Source organism: Leptonychotes weddellii, chromosome 10, assembly GCF_054177405.1.
Source record: "Leptonychotes weddellii isolate Sample4059 chromosome 10, ASM5417740v2, whole genome shotgun sequence".
In the NCBI taxonomy this organism is placed as follows: domain Eukaryota; kingdom Metazoa; phylum Chordata; class Mammalia; order Carnivora; family Phocidae; genus Leptonychotes; species Leptonychotes weddellii.
Window position 1 is genome coordinate 54,682,410 of NC_138378.1, and position 25,306 is coordinate 54,707,715.

At 46.8% G+C, this 25,306-nt stretch overlaps 3 long non-coding RNA genes across 5 annotated transcripts in view; 2 read left to right on the plus strand and 1 right to left on the minus strand.

Annotated features, from left to right (window-relative positions):
- Window positions 1–25,306, plus strand: part of LOC115936614 (uncharacterized) — an 88,674-nt gene that overhangs the window by 47,347 nt on the left and 16,021 nt on the right. Inside the window, exons 7-8 of one of the 2 annotated variants that reach the window (XR_014149260.1) lie at window positions 13,258–13,457; window positions 24,200–24,314. This is a non-coding gene — a long non-coding RNA (uncharacterized LOC115936614). The remainder of the gene's footprint in view (window positions 1–13,257; window positions 13,458–24,199; window positions 24,315–25,306) is intronic. The other variant, XR_004072029.2, reaches the window with a different exon arrangement.
- LOC145723885 (uncharacterized) lies at window positions 6,366–15,084 on the minus strand. 2 transcript variants are annotated; one of them, XR_014149263.1, is made up of 4 exons: window positions 14,996–15,084; window positions 13,766–13,868; window positions 12,076–12,160; window positions 6,366–6,425 (listed from the first exon to the last, which is right to left on the minus strand). It is a non-coding gene; the product is annotated as an uncharacterized LOC145723885 (long non-coding RNA). The 2 variants fall into 2 exon arrangements; XR_014149262.1 differs by lacking the exon at window positions 6,366–6,425 and having other exon boundaries at window positions 11,561–12,160.
- LOC145723887 (uncharacterized) lies at window positions 19,265–20,284 on the plus strand. Its single transcript, XR_014149265.1, has 2 exons — window positions 19,265–19,545; window positions 20,041–20,284. It is a non-coding gene; the product is annotated as an uncharacterized LOC145723887 (long non-coding RNA).

Below are 25,306 nucleotides of genomic sequence, written 5' to 3' on the forward strand. Positions count from 1 at the left end.
GGGTCTCGATCCCAGGAGCCTGGGATCATGACCTGAGCTGAAGGCAGATGCTTAACCGACTGAGCCACCCAGGAGCCCTGAACAATTCAGTTTTGATCCCAGTACTCCACCACTGACTGACTTCTCGTTATAGCAAAATTTTTCAAAAATTCACTCTTCCCTCTTGAAACCTCTCAGGTTCGGGCTTTTGTGTCTACTACTTCACACGGCCACGTTTGCCAAGGTCACAAAGGGCCTCCACACAGGAAATGTAATGGTCAGCTTTTGTGGTCATCTCACTAGGCTTCTCAGCTGGGTATTGGACATGACTGCTCATGCTTTCCTCCTTGAAATACTTTCTTCGGGGATCCCACCTGCTTCTGTCTTACTACCTGTCCTTCTCAGTCTCGACATCTCTATATGGATGTGTAAGAGGCCCCTAAGTATGTCCGAAACTAGACTCTTAATATCCACCATCCAAGTTTGTTCTTGCCGCTTACCAGTTAATACATAGGCCAAAAATCTCGTAATCAACTTTAACTTTTCTTTTTTTTAACACCCACAACCAGTCCTTGGGCAATACCTTTCAGATCTGCCTTCAAAATATAACAGAATCTAACCTTTGCTCACCATCTCCACTGCTGTTTTCCTGGTTCAAACCATCCACCCTCCCCCCCCCCACCCCCATGATCACAAGAACCTCCAAACTGCATTCTGCTTCTGCTCCCTCCCCACCTCACAGACTGGCCTCAAAACCCCAGCCCCAGTGGGCTAGTGAGCTTGTTCACATTTAAGTCCGATCACAGGATCCAGACTTGCATTCTTTCTCTGATATCCTGCTGCCCTCCTCCTTCCAAGAAGGTCACATCTAGGTGGGGGACAAGGAAAGGATTGGTGGAATTAGGACTTGAGTCAAGCTTGAATAACAAATAGTATTCAAATGGGCAAGGGTGGGGGGACAGTGCACTCTGGGGAATGCCACAGGTGGGGTCCCCAAAGCCTCAAGGCTCACATGTATTCAGAGATCGGAGAAGGGCCCAGGGGGGTGGACATGTAACATTCATGCTGGGGAGTGCCTGGGAAGATGGGTGGAGGGCCTTGAATGTCGCACTCAGGAGTTTGGCCTTTATCCTGCATTTTCCAAGAGGCTTGGGCATAAGGGGAGTGGGAGCAACTATGAAATTCACTTAGCATAGTTATCTCAGCTGCCTGCCAAGTAGTCTATTTAGTCCAATTCACAGGCAGAGCTTTGTTGAGCATTGAGAAGTCACTTGCTCCGTGTGAATCCAATCACCATGGCAGGCACACCTCAAAGAGGGAACACACAGCCGCCTCTGAAAAGCCTACCCCACACTCTGGCACCTCAATTCATGAATATGCTTTTCCAACGTCTGACGCTGCTGCTTAGCAAGGATATTATGGGACAAATCCCTGATTTGACCTTTTGTATCTCTATCCATCCCACTGTGCTAAAAGCAATTATGTGCATCTTGTGTGTGGCTGTTGGAAAGGGGAGTCACTTAGCGACGGGTCCCTTTCACACTCCAACTGTCCTCTCGCTCATTCCTTACCCCCCTCGCCGCGGCCTGCACAGCAGGCCTCCTCCCCTGCTTGGCAGAGTCGAAAATGGCATTAAGGGGAGGCGAGCGGGTATAAACAGGTGGAAACGGTTCCCGTCATGGCGATTAGCATTCCCCTTGGCCAGGCACAGCAATGCAGGGAAAATGGGGCTACAGGGGGGACAGGGAGGAGAACGCTGGCTGGGGAGCCGGAGGCAGAAGAGGGCTGAACTCCTTGTCAAAGGCACAGCCAACTTTCTACAAAAACTTCCTACAAAACAAAGCAATCCTCACGTCAGGGTGAATGGTAATGGTCTCTGCCTGGGGATGATCTGTCAGCTCTCTTCTTTGCCTGTAGTAGATTTATGTGTGCTCGTGCCTGGGTGATTAAATATGTGTGCAAGGATCGACGTCTGCACGTGTCGGAATGCACAGTTGTGTCTGTGTGTGTCTGCATCTGGTTGTGTGCGTTCCAGTGCCCGTACGAATGCCTGAGTGTTTTCTACGTGTGTAGACTAGTAAGTGTGGATGCCTAGGAGAACACATGTTGGTACCTATCTATGTGTATCTAAGGATGTGTATATGGAACGTGTGTATCTGCACGGCTGCATGCGTGTCATTTCTGGACATGGTATATTCCTCTGTGTATCCGTGTGTGGAGGTACTTGTTGGCATGCATGAAAAGGGGCTGAGTGGAGAAGAGCTCCCCTCTCCTTCTCTCTGACAGAGCAGCTCAGCATGACTGTGGAGGTCATTCTAATCCTGGCCAAAGAGGGGAGGCTTGAGGTTACTAAATTGCCCAAGGGTTTGGTTCTTCGGGAACTTAGACCCTTGACTCCGTTCTCCCTGTCCCCCAAACTCCAGCCCTAAATGTAGTGGAAAGACAGACCCCAGAGCTAGGGAGGATGTCCAGGAAGACAACCCAGGGAGACAGTTAACAGGCTGGAGGTAAGACCCCCAAGGAATTGGGAGAAGATCAAGGATCTTTTCTGAGCTTTTGTATATAAATAATTTACAGTGGAAAAGTGAGCTGGCCTCTTGGGCAGGAGGTAGATGCAGACAATGAAATAATGGTGAGTAAAGTGATCTGCTCCCAGCCCAGGTTCACCCCTGATTGAGCTGAAAAAAGACTGGGGGAGAGGAAGTAAAACTGGCAGGTGTGGGAGGGATATCAGAGCCGACCTGGACCATCTCTGCCGTCTGCAAGATTGCTCACCTCCCAGTCCCACGGACATTCACCTGATGGTGCCGCCATTGACTCAGGAACTATGGCAGAAAGGAGAGAATTAGCAAGGCCTGCAGTCAGAACTATATGTTATTATCCAATAAACCTCCCAAGCACGGCAGGTTTTATTGCATTTGGCAGCTTCCTGGCACTCCAACTTCCAATCAGCAGTGTGTGACCTGCCTGACATGATCTTGTCACCCATTCCAGATCATTTGGGGCCTTTCAGATTATTTGCAAGGTAGGGAGGGGTTGATGAAGCCCCAGGGTTAGGCTCTCTCCTTTTAAAATCATCCAAGAGACTTGCTCAGACCTTTTATGATTACTTATTGATTGCTCATTGTATGTAAACTAAGAATAGAGATAGAAAACAAAATAAAAATTATCCACGAGGACACAAGCTTCAATAACCAACATTTAACACTCCGATGGATATCTGCCCAGGCTTTTTCTTTTCTTTTTTTTTTTTTTTTTTAAAGATTTTATTTATTTATTTGAGAGAGAGAGAAGGAGAGACAGAGAGCACGAGAGGGAGGAGGGTCAGAGGGAGAAGCAGACTCCCTGCCGAGCAGGGAGCCCGATGCGGGACTCGATCCCGGGACTCCAGGATCATGACCTGAGCCGAAGGCAGTCGCTTAACCAACTGAGCCACCCAGGCGCCCTGCCCAGGCTTTTTCTTCCTGTTTATATAGCTATGTGCATATATATATGTATACATATATATATATATATACACAGTTTTATACATATAAACAGTATTTGTTTTATATATATATACTTTTATATATATAACTTATTTTTATCACTTATTAATATGTCTTAAATATCTTTCCATGTCAATAAAAATTTACACCATTTTAATTTTTTTCCAAGTTTTTATTTAAATTCCAGCTAGTTAGCATACAGTGCAATATTAGTTTCAGGAGTAGAATTTAGTGATTCAACACTTCCATACAAGGCTCAGTGCTCATCACAAGTGCCCTCCTTAACTCCTTAATCCCACATCGCAGCCATTACAGGGACTGAGAGCCTCTCAAGGCCAGGGACTGGATTCTCCTTACCACCATGTGCCCAATACCTGACCCCGTGTCAGACGCACAGCCCAGAAGATGCTAATGAGTACTGCGTAGGAGAACACAACGTGGGAACCCCCACCAGCCAGCCTTAGTCCCACTGGATCGTCTTTCCCATCATCTGCACTGGTGACCAGTGCCCTCCACTCCTGCCAAGAATCTCAGCCAAGCCTGTGGGCTCTGAAGCCAGAGTGTGTGGATTCAAATCCCTCCTCCTCCACTTACTAGTACAATCCTGGGTTAGTCACCTAACACATCTGTACCTCAGTGTCCTCATTTGTGAAATGGGAGTAAGAATAGGACCTATCTCATCACAGGGTATGGGGGGGATTAGTTGGTTCATATTTACACACACCAGAAACAGGAGTGAGCACTTTGTAAGCTCTCAGAAACAGCCAGCTGTGACTATTACCATGATTATTACCTCAAATGGAGAGAAGTGAGGCTTTCAGTCAATCTTGGAAGGCTTGGCTTCTTGTAATTATATCTCTTTTGACTCTTCAAAAGAGCTCTGCTCTTTTGAGTTCCTCTCTTTCTCTCCCCAGAGACCTGGAGCTTATGTGTCTGCAAGCTATTAAGCAGACCTGTGCTGCCTCCATTACTCAAGGCAGAGCGCCTGGCCCCCATTACTCTCCTGCATCTGACGGAGTTCTTGGCTTCTCTTAAGCACTTGTCTCAGGGATTAAAAGATAGTCTTTGTTTCCCCATCTTTGTACAATTGGGAATCTGACCATTGGCTCCAAGATCACCTTTATAATTTTCCCAAGGACCCCAGAACCCCTATTCATGCTAATACAGTGTTGGTGGCCTACGGTGATGTCTAGAGCTTCTGAGGTGGGCACACAGACTTCCAGGGACATGGACACATTGTCTCCCATCAGAAGAAAATGACATGTGCTCTGAGTTGTACATGTAGGCTTGGGAATGGCCTGTACAGAACTATTCACATTCTCAGAGTCCTTTGTGATCCATAGTATGCTTTTTAGCAGGGTCTTCTCTGGAGTTAAGGAAACTCTGTGGAGCTCTAGCAAGTCATGTCCTTGACAACGTGAAAGAAGTGAAGTCTGTCTCCGGTACTCCCATCTGTGCATTCACGCCCCGCTTAGTGATTCATTCAATGGATGTTCCTTGAGTACAAGGTGCCAGGCATGTCTGGTGCTGGGAGAGTGAAACATCCAACATGGAACCTGAGCCATAGAGTTCGTAGTCAACCACGTATATGGTCAACAAACGATCACGTAAGACAGTGCATTCCCTGCTATGATGAGGAAAGCAAAGGGAGCCATAGGGATACACTGCAGGGGCATCAGGCCCAGACTGAGATGAGTAGGAAAGGCCTCCTGAAGGAAGGGATGTCTGAACTGGAATTTGGAGGATGAGTAGGAGTTAGGCAGCCGAAGGAGTGGGCACAGTATATCGAAAGGCCAGAAAACAGAAGAGAACAAGGAAAGATGAAGGGTAGGAAGGATGTTGAGTGTTTCAGGATCGTAGCATTACCAAGGCAAGAGTGATGAGAGAAAAAGCTAGGGAGGCAGGCAGGGACCAGATCCTAATGGGTATCTTGAGCCATGGTAAGGATTAACACCGTATTCCCTATCCTCAAGTGCTTGTCCCACGTCCAATTCCTCCTGATTCCCTGTTGCTATGTCTGCTGATAAGGCTTAATACTCATGGGGGAGGTGAGGACAGGGTGCATTTCATTTTAGAAGCGACCTCAGAAGAGAAACAAAAATTATGTCTAAGAGAATGAAGCTATCATGGCATAATGGCCGTCAGTGGGAAGGACATTTTGGAAGCGAGGAATCCCGCCTAACTCCTCTTTAAGCATCAATGCGTATGTAGCTGCCTGCTTCTGAAACTCAGGGAACGCATTCTTTTGTTTTTCTTTTTTCTTTTTTTTTAAAGATTTTATTTATTTATTTGACAGAGAGAGACACAGCAAGAGAAGGAACACAAGCAGGGGGAGTGGGAGAGGGAGAAGCAGGCCTCCCGCTGAGCAGGGAGCCCGATGCGGGGCTCGATCCCAGGACCCTGGAATCATGACCTGAGCCGAAGGCAGACAGATGCTTAACGACTGAGCCACCCAGGCGCCCCGTTCTTTTGTTTTTCATAAGAATCACGTAAACCAGTTTTTGCTCCATAAGGACACAGAAGCCATAATCTCGTGCATTGTGTCGAGAGAGAAGCCCACGAGCATGTAGGAGCAGTTAAAACAGATTTAAGTGAGGTGACATGTATGAAAGAGCCTAGCCCAAAGTGGACATTAAAGAAATATTTGCTAAAATAAATAAATAAATAAATATTTGCTGGACTTGCCGATACCATTTCAACTAACTATCCTCAGATGCTCACCCTTTCTGAGTGTCAGGCTCAATATGCAGTGAGTGGTGCAGAGAAGTACGTGGTCCGGCTCAGGAGTTTAGGCATCTCCACTGTTGATGCTCACAGCTGTAAATGCACATGGCGGCACACGGTGATATTGAAGCCTGACAAATGGATAGCTGAGACAAGTAGAACTTTCGGACCTCTCTTCTGGCGAGGTTCCTGGAGGAGACAGGACTTGAGTAGAGCCAGAAGGAGAGTATTTACCTGGGAAGAGAAGACAGGAATCAGGGATGAGTGGGAGGGACATGTTTTGCTAAGAATTGAGAGGAGTAGGGGTGGAATGGACGTGGGGATGGGGCTAGCATCAACAAAGGCATGCACAGAAAAAGCAATCCCACCAACTAGGTACTGCAGTCAGCTGGACCGGGGAGATTGAACCCTGGCGTCACCTCTTATAAGCTGGGTGAACCTGGATAAGTTACTTACCTGAGTCTCCGTTTTCCTCATCTTTAAACTCGGACTAGTGGAAACCCAGCTAACATGAGAAGCAATATGGTGTAGACCGTTTGCCGCTGAGGTTAAGAGCAAGGGTTTAGGGGTCAGACAGAACTTGCTTCACGTCACACTCAGCAAGCTACGGCTGGTATGGATTTGGGTAAATTAACTAACCTCTCCAAGGTCAGTAAGGGAGATTGTTGTGGTAGTACCGTGTCACAGATCTGTCCAGACGAACAAATGAGATAACACAGGTTAAGGACACAGTGCTTGGGGCTTCCAGCATGATTGGGTGCTATTTACTAGGTAATATGGTGAAAGGAATACATCTGCAGAAGGAGAGGAATGTGAAATCAGTGCAGGGCAACTTCACCAATCGCCCTCCAGGCTGGAGGGTGTAAGCCTAGAGAGACTTCCTTCCCTCCCGGTTACCAGTGGCCAGAAGCGCCTTAAGCAAACCACATGATCTACCTGGAACTGAAGCAACATGGGAGCTTCTGCCAAGTGCCCCTAGGGCCTGCCAAAAGCAGACATTTCCATGACTGCCAGAACAACAAGGCCCCCAGATTGACATCTGAGTGCTACTACCATCTGTGTTTCAAAGGGCAGGAGGAAAATGCTCTAATTAATTAGCTGGAAAGAGGCTGAATGGAAATGCATACGCCTGGGTGTGGCCGGCAGTGTTGAGTAAAAGGAGTAGAGAAAGAGCAGGTCACTTCAAGATTCATTAAGCTTTATTGACCTGGATGGTGATGAGAAGTCAGTATTGGCTACTAGTGGAAAGTTTTACTGGGGATCAAAATCCAAAGTGCAGAAGAGTTGTTTGATGTTTTCCATCCCAGGACAGCCCATTGGTGTGTAGGCTTGGCTATAATTTTCTTTTGCCTCTTGAGGTAAAGATTATAACAAGTAAATTTGAAAGGAGAAATGTATTTCCACCCCCCCAACCCCGGCGGTAGGGAAGGAGGAGTTACATCAGGTCTGACTAAGTTAGAGGGGGCCTGTCGCACAGGAAATGGAGCATAGGTCCCCGCCTCTGCCTCCCCCCACCCCGCTCTGCTCTGAAGTGTCCCCATTCCGGCGGCCTTTATGTCCCTCACTGCCATTTCGACCTCCTACCGGAGAAGGATCTCTTTGGACATATTTGTTTAGGTTTGTTTGTTTTTACCCTGAATTGTTGAGTGCCTTCTACTGAGCTCATGTTACATCCAGTTTTCACACTCTGCTGGGGAAGGCAGACACATGCAGGTAACATATACTACCGGTGATCATTGTTTCAGTGGTGGAATGAGCACGGTGCATTGGTGCTTAGAGGCGAGGCCAGAATGAACATTCCCAAGTGCAGTCTGATGCCCACTGCCTCTCTCTGTCCTGCGTCCATCACTGGAGGGCACAGCAAGGGTCAACATGGAGAGGGTACCCCCTCCAGATGGGTCTGGGGGTACTGGTACTCCCGTGCTCAGCGACATAGCCTGGGTTGAATGGTTCAATCAGTAACCCAGAAATCATGGCTGCTTGCCTGCTGTGGGCACACCTGTGTGCTAGATGTTTTAGTGTAGGGAGCAGGGTGGGTAAAGAAGGCATGTGGGGGCTGCCCTCAAGGGGTTCATAGCCTAACTGGAGAGGTAAAAACTAAGCTAGCAAGCAGATGTGCTGGGAAAGGGTTTTGTTTTTGTTCTCTCTTTCTCTCTTTTTCTTGGAATGCCTACTAGGGTGGGATGCAGAGGGAGACAGACTCTTCTAGCATGACTGGGTACAGATGTACATGCTGTGCACTATACAATTTGAGGGAGAGCCATTCACATAGACAGTGAGTGACCCTACTGGAAGAGTCCTGGGTGATGCAGAAGGTCAAATAATTTTAGAGATCTCATGCCCGGAAGGCAACCCACCGTGAAGTTCTCCTTCCCTAATCCCATTCTCCACTTGGCAGGCTCTAGTGCCCTCTAGAGCAGTGTTATTCAATAGAACTTTGTGTGATGATGGTGATGTTCTTTATCTGTGCTGGCCCATATGGAGGTCACTAACCACATGTGCCAGCTGGACACTTGAAATGTTGCCAGTGTCACTGGGGAACTGAACTTTAAATGTTATTTAATTTTAATTAATAATTTAAGTAGCTACCTGTGGCTAGTGGCTAGTATTGGAGAGCACAGCTCTGGAGTGAAGGATAGGCAGGCTAACAAGAAGTAAAACCCCCGAGATGAGAGCAAAAGGATATAAAGTGGCTATGGGGCTTTTGAAGAGGAAGAAGACAAAGACAGTTTAAGGGTGAAGAAGTTTCTCTGCCAACCACGAGGGAGCAGACACTTAAACAGGGTCAAGAACACCGATGCAAAGAAATCAGTGGCCAGTCACACAGTATATGACTTGACTTATATGAAATGTCCAGAATGGGGAAACCCATAGGGTCAAAAAGCTGATTAGTGGAGAAATGAGGGAATGGAGAGTGGCCGCTTGATGGGTCCAGAGTTTCCCTCTGGGGCAATGAAATGTTTGGAACTAGACAGGGGTGGGAGTTGTATGACACTGGGAATATACGAGATGCCACTGAGTTGTACATCAATAATTTTATGTCGTGGAAATTTTACTTTAGTTGAAAGAGAACCCAAATCGCTGGCAGTGAGAGGGGAGCTGGTACTACTGACAAAAACATATGAACAGGGGCTCCTGGGTGGCTCAGTCGGTTAAACGTCTGCCTTCGGCTCAGGTCATGGTCCCGGGGTCCTGGGATCGAGCCCCGCATCGGGCTCCCTGGTCAGCGGGTAGTCTGCTACTCCCTCTTCCGTTCCCCCTGCTGTGCACTCCGTGCACTCTCTCTCTGTCAAATAAATAAAATCTTAAAAAAAAAAACCATATGAACACTCCCATGTCCCTAACTTTCCTTGTGATCTCTAAAGAGGTGGAACATATGATATACACCCAAAATAAAGCACTTTTATACATGCTTCAGGATTCTGTGTGAATGTGTGTGTCACAGCTGACATGTCAGACCACTTGGAGTTTGGGCTGTCCCATCTGGGACAGAGATGTATGTTGGTGTGATCAAGGAGTATAGTTAGGAATGACCAAGGACTAGACTATTGGGGTGTGGGGGGAATGATATCAAGATAGCTTGGAAGGGTAAACCTCAGTCATTCATTCCCTCTGATTTGGTCAGTTGGGTTGTATTAGGCATTATAGATTTGAGAGCTTGAAAGAACCCAAAGTGATCATTAGGCCATCCTCTTCCCTTGGGTACTACCACTCTCCAAGTGAAAGTGACCAGGTGGCCCAGACTGGCAATTACAGAAGTAGTAGTACCAGAAACGGCTCCCATTAATGAGGGCTTACTCTGCGTGCACGGCACTGTGCTAAGCATATCACACGTATTATTCTGCTTATGGTTTATTCTCTCCACAACCCTATGAAGTATGCATCAGTTCTATTTCAGAGATGAGAAAGCAGGTCCAGAGCACTCATTCAAACCAGAAAGCATCAGAGCCAGAATTCAAACCTACAAATATCTGACCCCAAAGCCTGTTCTTGTTTTTTTTTAAGATGTTATTTATTTGTTTGACACAGAGAGAGAGAGACAGCGAGAGAGGGAACACAAGCAGGGGAAGTGGGAGAGGGAGAAGCAGGCTTCCCACCGAGCAGGGAGCCCGATGCGGGGCTCGATCCCAGGACCCTGGGACCATGACCTGAGCCGAAGGCCGTCGCTTAACGACAGAGCCACCCAGCCGCCCCAGAGCCTTCATTTATAAAACACATTTCGCGTACATTATCCTATTTAATCCTCACATGAGATAACTGAGAGTCAGAGAATAGCTTGTCCAATATCACACAGATGGAAAATGATGGAGTCCTCTGACTCCCAAGTCCCATGTTACTTTCAGCACACCAGCACTGCCTCACATATATACAGGGAGACAAAACCACTGGAAGGTTGCACACTATCATTAAAGAAATAAATTGATTAAAACAATATTCATAGTATGACCCTCATCTGTTAGAAAACGTATTTATACACGTAAATACAAAGAATGCAGGAAGGATATGATACGTTGAAATAGACGGGGAGTTTATGTGACTTTTTTCTTTTCTGACTGGTCAATATGATCTAGAGTAGCACTGTCCTATGGAACTGTCTGCCATGATGGAAATGTTCTATATCTGCCCTGCCCCAGTACAGTAGCCACTGGATACGTATCTAAGTGAGCACTTGCAATTTGTCTAGTCCTAACTGAGAAGTAAGTGTAAAATACATACTGAGTTTTTAAGGCTTAGTATGAAAAGAAGAATGTGAAATATCTCATTTAGTTTACTCCTTATACTGGTGGAATGTTGAAATGATTCTATCTTGGATACGGTGGGCTAAATAAAACATTATCAAAAGCAATCTCACTTGTTTCTTTTTACTTCTTTTAATGTCGCTGCTGGAAAATTCTACATTATATACGTGGCTTACAGTATGTGTCCATTGAGCAGCACTGGTCTAGAGTTCAAGAGCATGAAATTCGCCATCGGGCCCACTTGAGTTCAACTCCCAGTCTTCACTTTTCTAAGTAGGTGACCTTGAACAAGTTACAGAACTCATCCCTTGTTCTTTTTTAGTTGTTAAACAGGAATGATGATTGTCCCTAGCTCAGAGAGTTATTGTTAGGATTAAATGAGTTGATGATGGAAAGCTTCTACGGCAGGGAGTGCCTGGCACCTGTTAAGTGCTTGATAAGAATTCGTCGTCATTCTTTTTTCTAAATTTCCTAAGGTGGATGTGAATTTCTTATATAATAAAGATTAAAAAGAAAAGTGAAATCATTACATTTTTAAGTAAAGCAATTATTTTTAACCCTGGTCAGAAGCTGAGTATTTATGTTGTTTTAAAGCCGTATAGTCGTGTTTGCTTTGTTTTATTGTGTGTGTGTGTGTGTGTGTGTGTGTGTGTACAAACCTTGGACGCAAGTGGAGTTGGGGACCATCACAAGTGACCATTTATTAGGCAATCTCATTCTTGCCTTCTGACCCGGGTCCTCCCCCTCCATCAAAGGGAGGGGATAATTGCATCATGGTTCCCCCTGGCATGCACAACACACCAAGTGTTCGCCTATATTTAGCCAACATGAAGTCACTGAAACTCTATGCCCACTAGATGCAATTAGTGCTTTGTTATTTGTTGCTCACATGGCTTATATCCTGACTGCTCTGCATAGTCTGTGTCCTTAGATGAATTTAAAAGAACTGAAAACCTTTTGTGCTGAGAAAACTGCTTGGGGAGTAGGAACTGAAATCCCAAGTCACTGAATCCCCTGGAAGGGACCCTGAGGTGAATGCTTGAGGCCTCCTGCAAGCCAGCGAGACCTCAATTATCCTCCTCTTTGATGGCAGGGGGAGGAGCAGGGTGAGCAGGCTAGGGAAGGAAGGGTTGGCTATATTCTACCCAACCGGTAGAAGCAACACGTCTGGTCGGTGGCTCCCAGGAACGGTCCCAGCTCCACTTTCCTTCCTGCAATCAGAAATGGCACCTGGAATGCAAAAACACAGAGCAGCTCAGCAGGGCTGACTCTACAAGGGGACAAGGGCTGGGGGCTGCCCACAAGGCGTGGTTTCAGAGGTTCACCATGTTGGCTAGTGCCTCCATTTTACTCTTGAGGCCTCTTCCCTCTAGTTTAAGGCTCTGAAGTGCTGTGTGTGTGTGTTATTGGGAACATTAGCTTAGACGCCCAATTCTCAAATTTTTGTTTCTCAAAATTGTCCTCACTTTGGATGGCAAAGACTTACTCCTATCAGAGATCCAAGTTTTGTTTTATTTAACAAACAAAATAACTTCCAGGGAGCAGGCAAAGAAATAAAGCAAACACTATCGAAAATATCTCTAGGGCGCCTGGGTGGCTCAGTTGCTTGGGCGACTGCCTTCGGCTCAGGTCATGATCCTGGAGTCCCGGGATCGAGTCCCGCATCGGGCTCCCTGCTCGGCAGGGAGCCTGCTTCTCCCTCTGACCTTCCCCCCTCTCACACTCTCTCTGTCTCATTCTCTCTCTCAAATAAATAAATAAAATCTTTAAAAAGAAAATATCTCTAAAGTACATGAGGTATTCATAAAAGTGTTTTACAGGGTAAAGCAAGATATTCCTGAGGCCAAAGATTCTAGACAAAAATTTAGAGACCAGTTGACATGTTTATACCCTCAAACATTACCGTTCTCTTGCCCTTTATGTCTTATTTCATCACTGAGACTTTTATTCTAAAATAGATGATTTTATGATGAAAAATATTTAGAAGTTATTTTCAAAAGAATATGAAGCTTCATTTTCAAAAACATTTTTGAAACTTGTTTTTATATCACAGATGATATTAAAAGTGAGAGGGGAAAAAAGTGAATGAATATTTCAGAAAAGCATAAACAAACCCGATTTCGTTTATCAACTACAGAAACATAGATTTTAATGACTTTTAAATATTCATTCATTCCTTTAACAAATATCTACTGAGTACCCAGTGTGAATAACAGTAGTGTACATTGGTGTCCTCACTTTATCTGTCTTTCATTAAGTAATCATAATTGTTGTAATTTTACTAACAAATATGTTTCTGACATCATTCTTCTTTGCTTGCAATACAGATTTGCGAATGTTATTAAAAATTTATCCGGGGACAACATTAAAAAGAAAATGAAAGCAACCACATAAGCTCAACTCAGTGGCAGTTGGAAGTGGCCTTGTCTATGAGCAGAACATTGTTGTATCCCAATGGACTGTGAGAAAGAGGTTACAGACAATGACCAGCACACCTTTTTTTCTCTCTCACAAAAGAAGTATGCAAGTAAGTTCAGGGGAATTCTTTTTTTTTTAAAGATTTTATTTATTTATTCATGAGAGACAGAGAGAGAGAGAGAGGCAGAGGGAAAAGCAGGCTCCCAAGGAGCAGGGAGCCCGATGTGGGACTCGATCCCAGGACCCTGGGATCATGACCTGAGCCGAAGGCAGACGCTTAACCATCTGAGCCACCCAGGCGCCCAGTTCAGGGGAATTCATTTCAGGGGAAACATTGAGTCAACTCAGATTGATTAAAAAGTAAAGTATTTCAAACTTCAGCATTCTATTATTAGTAACAAGTTAATTTCCACATACCTCACACTTTAATGAGAATAGCTGTGTTGGATAGTAACCAGTCATCAACACCTCAGTGTGAATGAAGATCTGAGAGTAGATTCTCTGAGAGGGAGTGAGGTAGCTAGGAGAGAACAGTGGGTACTTGGAGCAGGCAGGGGGCACCCTGGGAAGAAAACGTCTCTAACTTCCTAGTTTTCACAGGAACCCTGGTCTCCGGAATAACCTGCCTAGGTCCAAGTCCTACTTTCCCCCAAATCATAGCAACTGAGTTCTTTACAATGACAGTTCATATTTTACTTCTACTAATTGCTATGATTACCATTACTAATTACCATGATGGAAAAGAGAAGACTGCTCTTTCTGAGAGTTTTTATAAATTGACAGTCAGTCATTATAGTGATCATTTATGGTTAAGTGTTTAAATGCATTAAAGTGGATGCAGTAAGCCTGGAAATACATATTGTTGCTATGGTTTAAGATCTAAATAAAAATAATAAGTCCATTAGCACAACAGTTAAAATATGCCATAGTATAATTGACAATAGCTTTTACTACCAGAAGTATATAACAGATGATTTTTAAAAATTTCATAAAGAGCATGTTTTCAAATCTGTGTGCAAAAGATAGATTATTCAATAAATGGGGTACCTATTTGAAAAAAGAAAATAAAAATAAAATCTCTATCTCACTCTTTATATCAAATCCATTTAAAAGGTCCAAAAATTTAAACATAAAATAAATGAATCCATTAAAATTCCAGAAGATAAACTGAGTGTGTATTTTTTTATAATCTTGGAGTGAGGAAGTTCTTTTCAAGCAGAAATTCTCAAAGAAAAGACTGTCAGTTGGGCTTTTTTTTTTTTTTAAGCTAAAATGTCTCCACAGCAAAAATTGAAATGTCTCCTTACTTCACAGAAACAAGGTTGAAATAATACTGGGGGGAAATGTGCGATAATAATGACAAAGGGATACAATAAAATATGCATAAAACACTTACAATGACCATAATAAATTTTATATATAGGAACAAACAATACTATAAAAAATGGGCAAAGACTGGAATAAGGAGTTCAAAGAAGAAGTATAACTGTCCCCAAACTGTTGAGCCCGGTTAAGATGTGAAAGGGAGACACTCTCCAGACCACCAGCCCAAGCCCCCATTTTACAGGGGGAAACTGAGTCTCAGAAAAGTTCAGTGAGACACCTCATGGCAGCCAACCCATTAGTGCAGAATTAATTCAACTTTACCTTGAAAACGGTCTCTAGAGATCTTTAGGCAGCAAAAGTGAACAAAAGAAGATGAAGCTGCCACCCTCTGCATCCAGACCTCTGTGTGTGTGTGGCTTCCAGAAGAACATCAGGGAGAACATGGGAGAAGCAAAGGGAGATCCCAAGGCCCTGTTGGCCCTCTTGTCTGCAGAGTGAGAGGGACCCAGCTCATTTGGCTGGGCTGCTCTCGCAGTGGCTTTCAGAGGCTCACGTTGTGAGACACTGAGTTAAAAAGACATTCCAGGTCAGCCCCCATTTGTCTGGATGACAACCTCCAGCCCAGCTCTGCTAAAGGTCACTGCCTGCAGGGCAAGGCCTTGCCAACAATGGATGCAAAGACCAGACCTGCCATCCAGAATTGGACACTGATACAATATGAATGGAAACTAACAAGAGCTCGGAGAAAGCAAAATCTGTATAATCCTAGTTGTTTTAGCTGTTGCCTGGGGCAGGGGTTCCCTAAATCTGGCCTGCACACTGTGGCCATGGGAAATAATACTTGTAGGTAGTATACAGACACTTTTGAAATTTTAATGACCTTGTATTTTTTCTTTTTAAGATTTTATTTATTTGAGAGAGAGAGAATGAGAGAGAGCAAGCACATGAGAGGGGGGAGGGTCAGAGGGAGAAGCAGACTCCCTGCTGAGCAGGGAGCCCGATGTGGGACTCGATCCAGGGACTGCAGGATCATGACCTGAGCCGAAGGCAGTCGCTTAACCAACTGAGCCACCCAGGCACCCACGACCTTGTATTTGATTCATTATGTCTCCATACATAACTGGCCCAACAAAGTCATGATCTCACATACATGGTTTTTAAGGATAAGCCTGAAGTAAGTGTTTAGGTTAAATAAATGACTTCATTTAAAGAACAATGCTAGGGGCACCTGGCTGGCTCAGGTGGAGCATGGGACTCTTGATCTCGGGATTGTGAGTTTGAAGCCCATGTTGAGTGTAGAGGTTACTTAAAAATAAAATCAGGGCGCCTGGGTGGCTCAGTTGGTTAAGCGACTGCCTTCGGCTCAGGTCATGATCCTGGAGTCCCGGGATCGAGTCCCGCATCGGGCTCCCTGCTCAGCAGGGAGTCTGCTTCTCCCTCTGACCCTCCTCCCTCTCATGCTCTCTGTCTCTCATTCTCTCTCTCTCAAATAAATAAATAAAATCTTTAAAAAAAAAACCAAAACTTTCAGTTATTAAAAAAAAATAAAATAAAATCAGTAAGAAAGAAAGAAAAGGAAGAAGAAAGAAAGAAGAGAAAGGAAGAAAGAAAGAAAGAGGAAGAAAGAATACTGAGTATTAATGGTGCAGGTGTTTGAACACAGCAAAGATGGTGAATAAGGTTTGCCAATGGCTGAAGTTTGTATGATTTTTTTTTTTTTAACAGAGAGAGTGAGAGAGAGACAGCGAGAGAGGGAACACAAGCAGGGGGATAGGGAGAGGGAGAAGCAGATTCCCTGCTGAGCAGGGAGCCCGATGTGGGGCTCGATCCCAGGAACCTGGGATCATGACCTGAGCCGAAGGCAGACCCTTAACAACTGAGCCACCCAGGTGTCCCTTGTGTGATTTTTCTGCACCAGTTCTGGAAAGTAATACATTTTACAATGCCTGCCAACCCATGCATGCATACATACATGTACTCAGCTGTAAGAAAGACTCTGAGAAACAACGTTTACCGCTATTTAGGTGATGCACTCTGGACCCTTGATTCATCTTTGACTCCCCCTTGCCCTTGTCTTTCTCCTTCTCCCTATAATCAATTGTCTTTAAGTTCTTCCTGTCAGTTCTGGGGTGCCTGGGTGGCTCGGTCGTTAAGCGTCTGCCTTCGGCTCAGGTCATGATCCCAGGGTCCTGGGATCGAGCCCCGCATCGGGTTCCCTTCTCCGCGGGAAGCCTGCTTCTCCCTCTCCCACTCCCCTTGCTTGTGTTCCCTCTCTGGCTGTCTTTCTCTCTGTCAAATAAATAAAACCTTTAAAAAAAAAAAAAGTTCTTCCTGTCAGTTCTGCTTCAAAAGAGTCTTTATTCACCCCTTTTTCCATCTCCAGGGCTTCCTTCCTGGTCTCTGCCCTCATTACCTTTCACCTGGATGATAGCCTAGCTCATCTCCTCGCCTCCAATCCAATTTTTCTCCTTCAATCCACCCTCCACACTGTTGCCAAAAGGCCTTAAACAAACAAACAAACAAACAAACTCTGAGCTGACCCCGTTGTGCCCCAGTGCACAGGATAAAGTCCAAGCTTCTCAGCAAGACTTGAAAAGCACCTGGTTGCTGGTTCCTGCTGACCCTTCCAAATTCCAACCTTGGCAGAATCAGGACTAGAAACCCAGGTCTCTTGATTCTCAAGTCTAGTGCTCTTCTCAGCATACCACGCTGCCTCCTCAAAGAATCTCTCCCTGTCGTTCTCATTCCACAGGTGATGTCTGCATAGCTAAACTGACTTGCTGGCACCGGGAGTTTTTGTTTTTGTTTTTTTTAAGATTTTATTTATTTGAGGGAGAGAGAGAATGAAAGAGAGGTCACAAGCAGGGGGTAAGGGTAGAGGGAGAAGCAGACTCCTGGCTGAGCAGGGAACCCGAGGCGGGACTTGATCCCAGGACCCTGGGATCATGACCTGAGCCAAAGGCAGATGCTTAAATGACTGAGCCACCCAGGTGTCCTGGCACAGGGAGTTTTAAGTATACCCTGAAAAAGTAGACCAGGCCATAGACAAGGGCACTGTGTCCCTTATCCATTACGAGCACATTATGTCATAAGTGATAGATGTGAATAAAAAGGAATTGAAAAGTGTCTATTAGGCAGGGCGCCTGGCTGGCTCAGTCAGTAGAGCATGGGACTCCTGATCTCAGGGTTGTGCGTTCGAGCCTCACTGCTGGTTGTAGAGATTATGGAAAAATAATAATAATAGTAAATTTTTTTAAAAAGTGTCCATTGGGCAAAACTGAATTCACGTTGAGGACCACCAATACTGCATAAGGATTATCTAGGCCATCCTCACTTTGCAATTCTTCCACAAGAAGCAGATGGTCTGTAGTGAATTTAACCCATTGGTTAAATTCCAGTCTCGATCAGCCTACTAGAGTCAGCAGAGTATACCCCACTCCCCCACCCCCACCCCCACTGATGGTAGGCTGGCCTTAGCCAATGGAATATTAGTGGACATGACACACAGAGGCTCCAAATGTGTTTGCCGGCTTTGACTTGGCCTCTTGAACAGGTAACGCCCTCTGCCAGAAGAGCTTGCCTCAGGTAGCCTTTGTCCTTTCATCCTGGGTCCAGAAATAGAACCAGGTGGAACCTGTATCTGACCCTCAGCCAGGAGTCCAGCCTAGCTCAGCCAGCCCAGGTGAGCCCAGCTGAGATCACACCAAGGCTGCCCTGCAGACCCATTAGCAGGAAAAATAAATGCGTGTTGTCCCCAGCCACTGAGATTTTTGAGGTGGTTTGCAACGAAGCAAAAACTGACTAACCCAAAAGTAAAGTGGGTTTTGTTTTGTTTTCGTTTTTATCAAGCTAAACATCAACTCCTTTTCCTTTTGTGGATCATCTGCAGGGGGAAAAGTAATAACGCTCAGTTGACCTTCTGCTAGCCCCCAGCATATTTCTGGGGCATCTCCCAGCATGCCGGTTGCGTAACGCAGAAAGCTCTGCAGCCTCATTCTCACATTAGCCTGACAAGAAAGTAAATTAGGACTGTTAACTCCTGCACTCACTCCCCCACTTCAGTCACTGCCAAGCCCAAACTAAAACAGAAAATCCGGTGGCCCTGTGTTTAAATTGGCATAGCCATGCTACTGCTTCTCCTTTCAGAAACTGCCAACTGTTTTTATCAGGGGTCTCCAGCGTTGGGGATCCTGCCCCACTAGTTTTAAGCCATGATTTTTTTTCCAGCAAGAGTTCATGGTGCCCGAGTCCTTTTATAAAAGGAATGTTCCCAAGGAGGAAGCCAGCAAGGGTCAACTCCACAGTGTCCAAAGGCCCGGATCACCCAGACCTCGTTTTCCTCTAGCTGAGGTCGCGGAGGAGCGTCCTTGCCCTCTGGTCTCCTCCGTGTTTTCCTTCCCCTCCCCGGGACTGCCCAGCTCGCGCTTGTTGTCACCAGGTCCTAACAGCGGGCGGAGGTCCGCCTCCCCGCCGCCCGGAGCCTCCCCGCCGCCCGGAGCCTCCCCGCCGCCCGGAGCCTCCCCGCCGCCCGGAGCCTCCCCGCCGCCCGGAGCCTCCCCGCCGCCCGGAGCCTCCCCGCCGCCCGGAGCCTCCGCGCCATTGCAAACGTTCTCCTCCAGGTGGCAGTAGAGAGCCGCTCCCCGCCCGGCAGCTTACGTCACCTTGTTTACCCGGCTCCGGGTCATTTTTAGATCTAAGATCACAGGATGTTAATTCGGCCAATGATTTCCCATTCGTTTTGGCAAAAGGCCCTTCTTGTGGGCGTCCGGACAAGCACGATGTCCTTCTTGACAATGAAATTTTGCTGCGGGGAGTATTTATTCGCAAACACTTGGAATTTCATCTTTAGGAGATGGGAAAGCTGCGTGTTGGTATGTGCTATGGGCTTGTGTCGGGGTCACTTTCGTTTTGGAGCCTGAACGAGGGTGGCATGAACTAGGGAGAGTGGGGAAGCCAGATACTACAGTGGTGTCTGGGTGACATCTCCAGAGCCAACCGAGAGCCCGCAGGAGGAGTCTGCCTTTTGCACTTCCCTTTCCCCTGTATAAAATAATTACTCAGCAGGAAAGCATTTGGACTTTGGAACTTGGAGGGATAAGGAAAACAGCTGATTTGGCCAATCTGTGTCCTGATTCACTGTGGGGAGACACCGTGAAGCTCAGGGGCTCGGAGAGGCGCCTGCCTCAGATGCCCTCGTCCAGGAACTGGATCTCAGTGTCTCATAGATCACACATTTCACAGGCTGGAACTTTTCATGCCAACACAACAAGCACCACTTACTTATTACTCCCACGCTACCCAGCTACTGATGAGGACAGGTGAGGCCCAGAGGAGCTAAATGGCCTCGCTCACTCTCTCATCTCCAGGCCTGGGTCGTTTGAGCCCCAGTAAAAGCATCAGAAGCCCTGGAGTTTCTGCTCTTTCTGCGCCAGCTTTGGTGGGTAGGAGATGGAAGGCGCCGGAGTTTGGCGATGACTGTGCAGGAGGCAAAATAAACAAATAGAAGTCCTCAGTTATGCAATCCTTTACAAGAAGAGGGGAGACACATCATATGCTCAAGGAAAGCAAGAGAAAATCTATAATGTTAAAAATAAATGAGCCTCGAAGTTTTTTAAGTGCCTGTTCCTCTCTGCCCACCCCCCATCTCATCCTTTTAGCACTCCCGCAGCTGCTGGGCTTACAGAAAGCCTCCCAGAGAGGGCAGAGTCCCTCTCGCTCGGGTCCTGTGCAGTCCCCTGGAGTGATGGCACTGGCCTGGAGAGATAGATGGTTTTCACGTGGGCAGGAAGGGAAGGAAAATCCTCTTCAGTTCGAGGCCACGACCATTTCTCAAGCACCTGATCTGTGTCAGCTACTCAGGCAGGCAATATAAGGTTATAAAAACACGAAAGTCACGGTCCCCGCCACTGCAGAACTTTGAGTCTTAGTGGTATAAGTTTATCATAGGGAATTTTCGCTCCTTTTGGAAAGCACGTGCTGAAAGAAGGGTTGAAAGAGATTTACAACAGAAAAGGAGAATGTCAGGTAAATAGTTTGGAAAAGCATACCTCCACTTGGGTGTCTACTTAAGAGTGAGTTGGGGGGGTCTCCTGGGTGGCTCAGTCGGTTAAACGTCTGCCTTGGGCTCAGGTCATGATCCCAGGGTCCTGGGATCGAGCCCCACATCAGGCTCCCTGCTCTACAGGCAGCCTGCTTCTCCCTTTCCCTCTGCTTCTCCCTCTGTTTGTGCTCTCTCTGTCAAATAAATAAATAAAATCTTAAAAAAAAGTGAGTTGGGGGGCGCCTGGGTGGTTCATTCGTTAAGCATCTGCTTTCGGCTCAGGTCATGATCTCAGGGTTCTGGAATCGAGCCCCACGTCGGTCTCCCTGCTCAGCAGAGGAGTCTGCTTCTTCTCTCTCTGCCCCTCCCCAGCTCGTGTTCCCTCTCTCTCTCTCTCAAATTTATTTTTGAGCCACTCTGGCGCCCCCATAAATAAAATATTTTTTTAAAAAAGTGGGTTGGGAAAAGGGCTTGGCAACAATGGCAGAGCTGCTTGGTGGACAATGGGAGCCCGGCACCCCAGGCACTCTGGGGCTCTAAGGTGATGGAGGGAGGTGGAAAGAGGAAGGAGGGAAACACTTGCTCAGGGTCAAATGGTGCATCGAAGGGCAAGGATTTGAACCATGGAATTCTCCAAAGAAGGTTCAGGAGTGGGGAGCATACCCTAATAGCTGCCTCCAGTAGGGAGCATTCCCTAGAGCTGCTTGCTTATAGGACAAGCATAGAGACCCGGCTTCAGTTTCCTGCATCTGTGAATAGGAGGTAATACAGGAATAGAAAAAAATAAACGGCCCCAGAGCCACTTACCACCTGTAAACTTGCCTTTTTAAATGCTTTTTGTCTCGAACCTGGTGATAATTCAGATCCATCCTAATCACAGGGCAGAGCAAATGGAGAGAAAGCAAACAATGAAATTTTTAAATTTTTTATGGTTATATGAAATTTAAAAATGATTTTAAAGAACTTTTTAATTGTTAGATAGAAAACAGAGACACAGCATAAAACAAGCACACAAATTAATAAATTATAAGGCAGATACGTCAGTAACCTTGCAACCACCCATGGAAGGAGACAGAACCATACCAGCAATCCCAGCAAGAACTTTTTAAGCCACAGTAACTGTTGCAGGCTCCAAGGACAGGTCATTTGAAGGATGTTCAGAAGCCTCCAAGGAACAGATGGCCCTTCAGCCATCAACCAAGCAATATTTATGGACTACGTATAATGCTCCCACATTCAAAGTATAGGGCCTCATCCCCACACATTATACCTGAAGGAGGTGAGAGAGGAAAGGGATCAGCATTTATTGAGTACCTACTGTATGCTAAGTGCTTTACTTAAGTTATCTCTAAGGGAGATCAACTAAGCATGAATGCTCATTATAACTTTGTGAGGTTGCGGTTACAATCCCCACTTTACAGATGGGAAAACTGATGCATAGAGAGGTTAAGTAACTTGCCCAGGGTCCTGTGGCCTGTAAGAGGCAATTGGCACTTGAAGTCAGGTCACCTGGTTCCAGAGCCCCGCATTCTTTTTTTTTTTTAATATTTATTCATTTGAGACACAAAGAGAGAGAGAGAGAGAAAGCATGAGCAGGGAGAGAGGCAGAGGGAGAGGGAGAAGCAGGCTCCTTGCTGAGCCAGGAACCCGACGTGGGGCTCAATCCCAGGACCCTGGGATCATGACCTGAGCCGAAGGCAGACGCTTAACCATCTGAGCCACCCAGGCGCCCCGAGAGCCCTGCATTCTTCTCCGCCACCCTCGATAAGAAGTCGGTTATATGCTAGATACTTCTGTTTGCCCTTCTAGATCCACTCTCCATCCTTCCCTACCCTGGTCTGTGCTGCAGACCTGCTCAGTGGGTTCCCTCACTCACCCTTTGGCTTTGGGTTGGGTTTAGCCAGTGGGTATCCTGGATGGGAGAACAGAGAGAGGGAGACGCGGGAGGGAGGCCTGGATGGGGGCACCCCTGGGGCCGGCTGCGTCCCTTTTCTCAGGATCACAGCTCTGGTCAGGCGGCCCTAAGTGCACACACTACAGGCTTCAGTGACCACACCTCCCCTCGCCCCTTCAGGCCTCGGGGTGGTCGAGTAGCTGTGGCTTCTTGCCCTGCCTCTGTGGTTTCCCTACATCCTGCCCACACCTTTGTAACTAGCCCCTCTATTCAACTTTCTTCAAATTACCCAATTTGAGTGTGCCATCGTGTCCTGCCCAGGTCTGGCCTGATAGAAACAGGAAGGCAGGGAAGCAGCAGCTCCGAATCCTCCCTCCCTGCGTGGGCAGCATTCCTCATGGGTACAGGACCGGTCACAGGTGAATCAGAATGACCTCTCATTGCAAGGGCTCCAGGATGTTCTTTGGGGGAGGCGGAGAGGATCCTAGGCCTTCTGGGAAAAGGGCTAAAGGGAGGAAACAGATTAGGGCGGGACGGGGGGAGTGGGGGAGAGGGAGGCGTGGAAGAGGTGGGCTCCCAGAGCCAGATGGCCTGGGTTCAAATCCCAGGTCCTCCACCTACCAGATGCATGACCTTTGGCAATTCATTTAACATTTCCATGCCTGACTTTCCCCATCTGTAAGGTTGGATGATAAGAGTAAAGGAGTCAATGAATGCAGATGGCCTGCCCATATTCAGGGTTATATTACTGAGGGAGATCAGGCCTTTGAACATGTTTGACCTTTGAAAAATACGGGGCAGATTCACCTGCCCCAGCCCTTGGGGACAACGCACTGGGAAATCAGAAAGCAAACCGTGCAGCAGATTGCCGCAGCTTGGATCCCGGGACCAGCATGGAAAGCTAAGGGAGGCATGGAATCCTTCCAGTACCTCTTGGCCCTGTCCTTGATTAGGCTGCCACTTGAGGGCATACAGAGCAGATGTCCATCAGAAGACCAGAGCAAGTGAAGTTGCCAGAAAGATCTCACACTGGGAGAACCGAGTACCAACGCACTTCTCCCCTTTCTAAAGGCTGCCCTCTGTAAACATCACTTCTCTCTCCTCCATTGTCAGTTTCTCCCTCCGGAAAGGAAAAGTCTCATCAGCATACAAAGATGCTCTAATATCTTGGGGCGCCTGGGTGGCTCAGTTGGTTAAGCATCTGCCTGCGGCTCAGGTCATGATCCCAGGGTCCTGGGATAGAGCCCCACATTGGGCACCCTGCTCAGAGGGGAGCCTGCTTCTTCCTCTCCCTCTGCTGCTCCACCTGCTTGTTCTCTCTCTCTCTCTGACAAATGAATAAATAAAATCTTTAAAAAAAAATGCTCTAATAGCTCTTAAACTCTTCTTTGATTCCACATCTTCTTCCATTTCTCTGGTCCCATAGCAAAATTTCTTCCAAGCGTTGTCTGTAAACACTTTTCCCCTCCTGTTCTCTCCTCCATAGATCCATTAGCATTTCAGTCTCAAATTGCTCTCCCAAGCCACTCTTCTCAGTCACCAATAAGCTCCATGTTGCTCCATCTAATGGACACCTTTTTATCTTTTTCAGCCTCTCAGCCGCATTTGGCCCGTTGGGACAATGCTCTGGGTTGACACAACTTCCTGCCTCAGCTTCCGTGGATGTGCGGGATCCAGGAGGCCAAGACCTCCTCCTGCCTCTCCAGGTTTGTCAGCGTGCCGGGCCAGCAAGCCTACTCCTCGAGAGCTCTTGGGGTGTAGAGTGTGGAGAGATGAGCTCATTTAGCAGTTCCTCACAGTGCCTCAGGAAATGTGAGGAAACTTCCATCTTTGCTGATCATTGGAAGCCTGAGGCTGATGGGAGTTGGAGAGGGGAAGGTAGCCAGGGAGAAGCACTGGGAGATGGTACAGGGATGAGCTCCCGTGTGCCACCCCACAGCCCTGGCAGCTCACAACAGTCAGATGCTGACATTCATCTCTGCATTTTTATGGTCAACTGGCCCTTATTATTCCTGTTTTACAAGGGAAGAAAATGGAAGCAGGGAGGATAAGGAATTCATTCATTTTCCCGGTCAGGGTCATATAAGGTGAGGCCGTCCCGCAATAGGGCTCTGTGCAGAAGCCCTCACCCTTCCCCACTCCTGTCCTGTAGGGTCTCCAGAACATAAAACTCAGTCTATAGCACTTTCCAAGCCTTTGCCAGAATCCTCTCTTGAGCAAACCCAGAGCAGACTTGGGACCAGAGCTTAGTCCCAGGAGCTTAGCATGGCTATTCTTCATCGGTCCTGGGTGCCTTGTTTTTGCGTCGTGGGGGAAAGCGTTAGGGCAAAGAGGGAATGGGCGAGGGTGAGGCAAACACAGGAAACAGCTCTTTTTAATCTTGTCTGCAGAGACTGTGTCATGAGGATGAGAGGCGGGATTTCTCTCAGTGAGAAATGCTTGAGAGAAGCCAGTGGTGGTCTTTAGCCTTTATACATTGTAAGTGTCATGGCCAAGTTCGCAGGACCAGTCTGGAGCTCCAGTGACAAAATGTCTGAGGGTTTCCCATTCCTCCTTGCTTGGAAGTGGCATCCAGGGTCTCTGGTAAGGGGTGTTTTGGGTGAGGATGGTGGTTTCGTTCCCCACTGAGACAGTTTTAGGGGATGGGATTTCCACTCCCTTGTTCCTTCCGTCCCATACCCTTGAGCCAAGTAGCCTT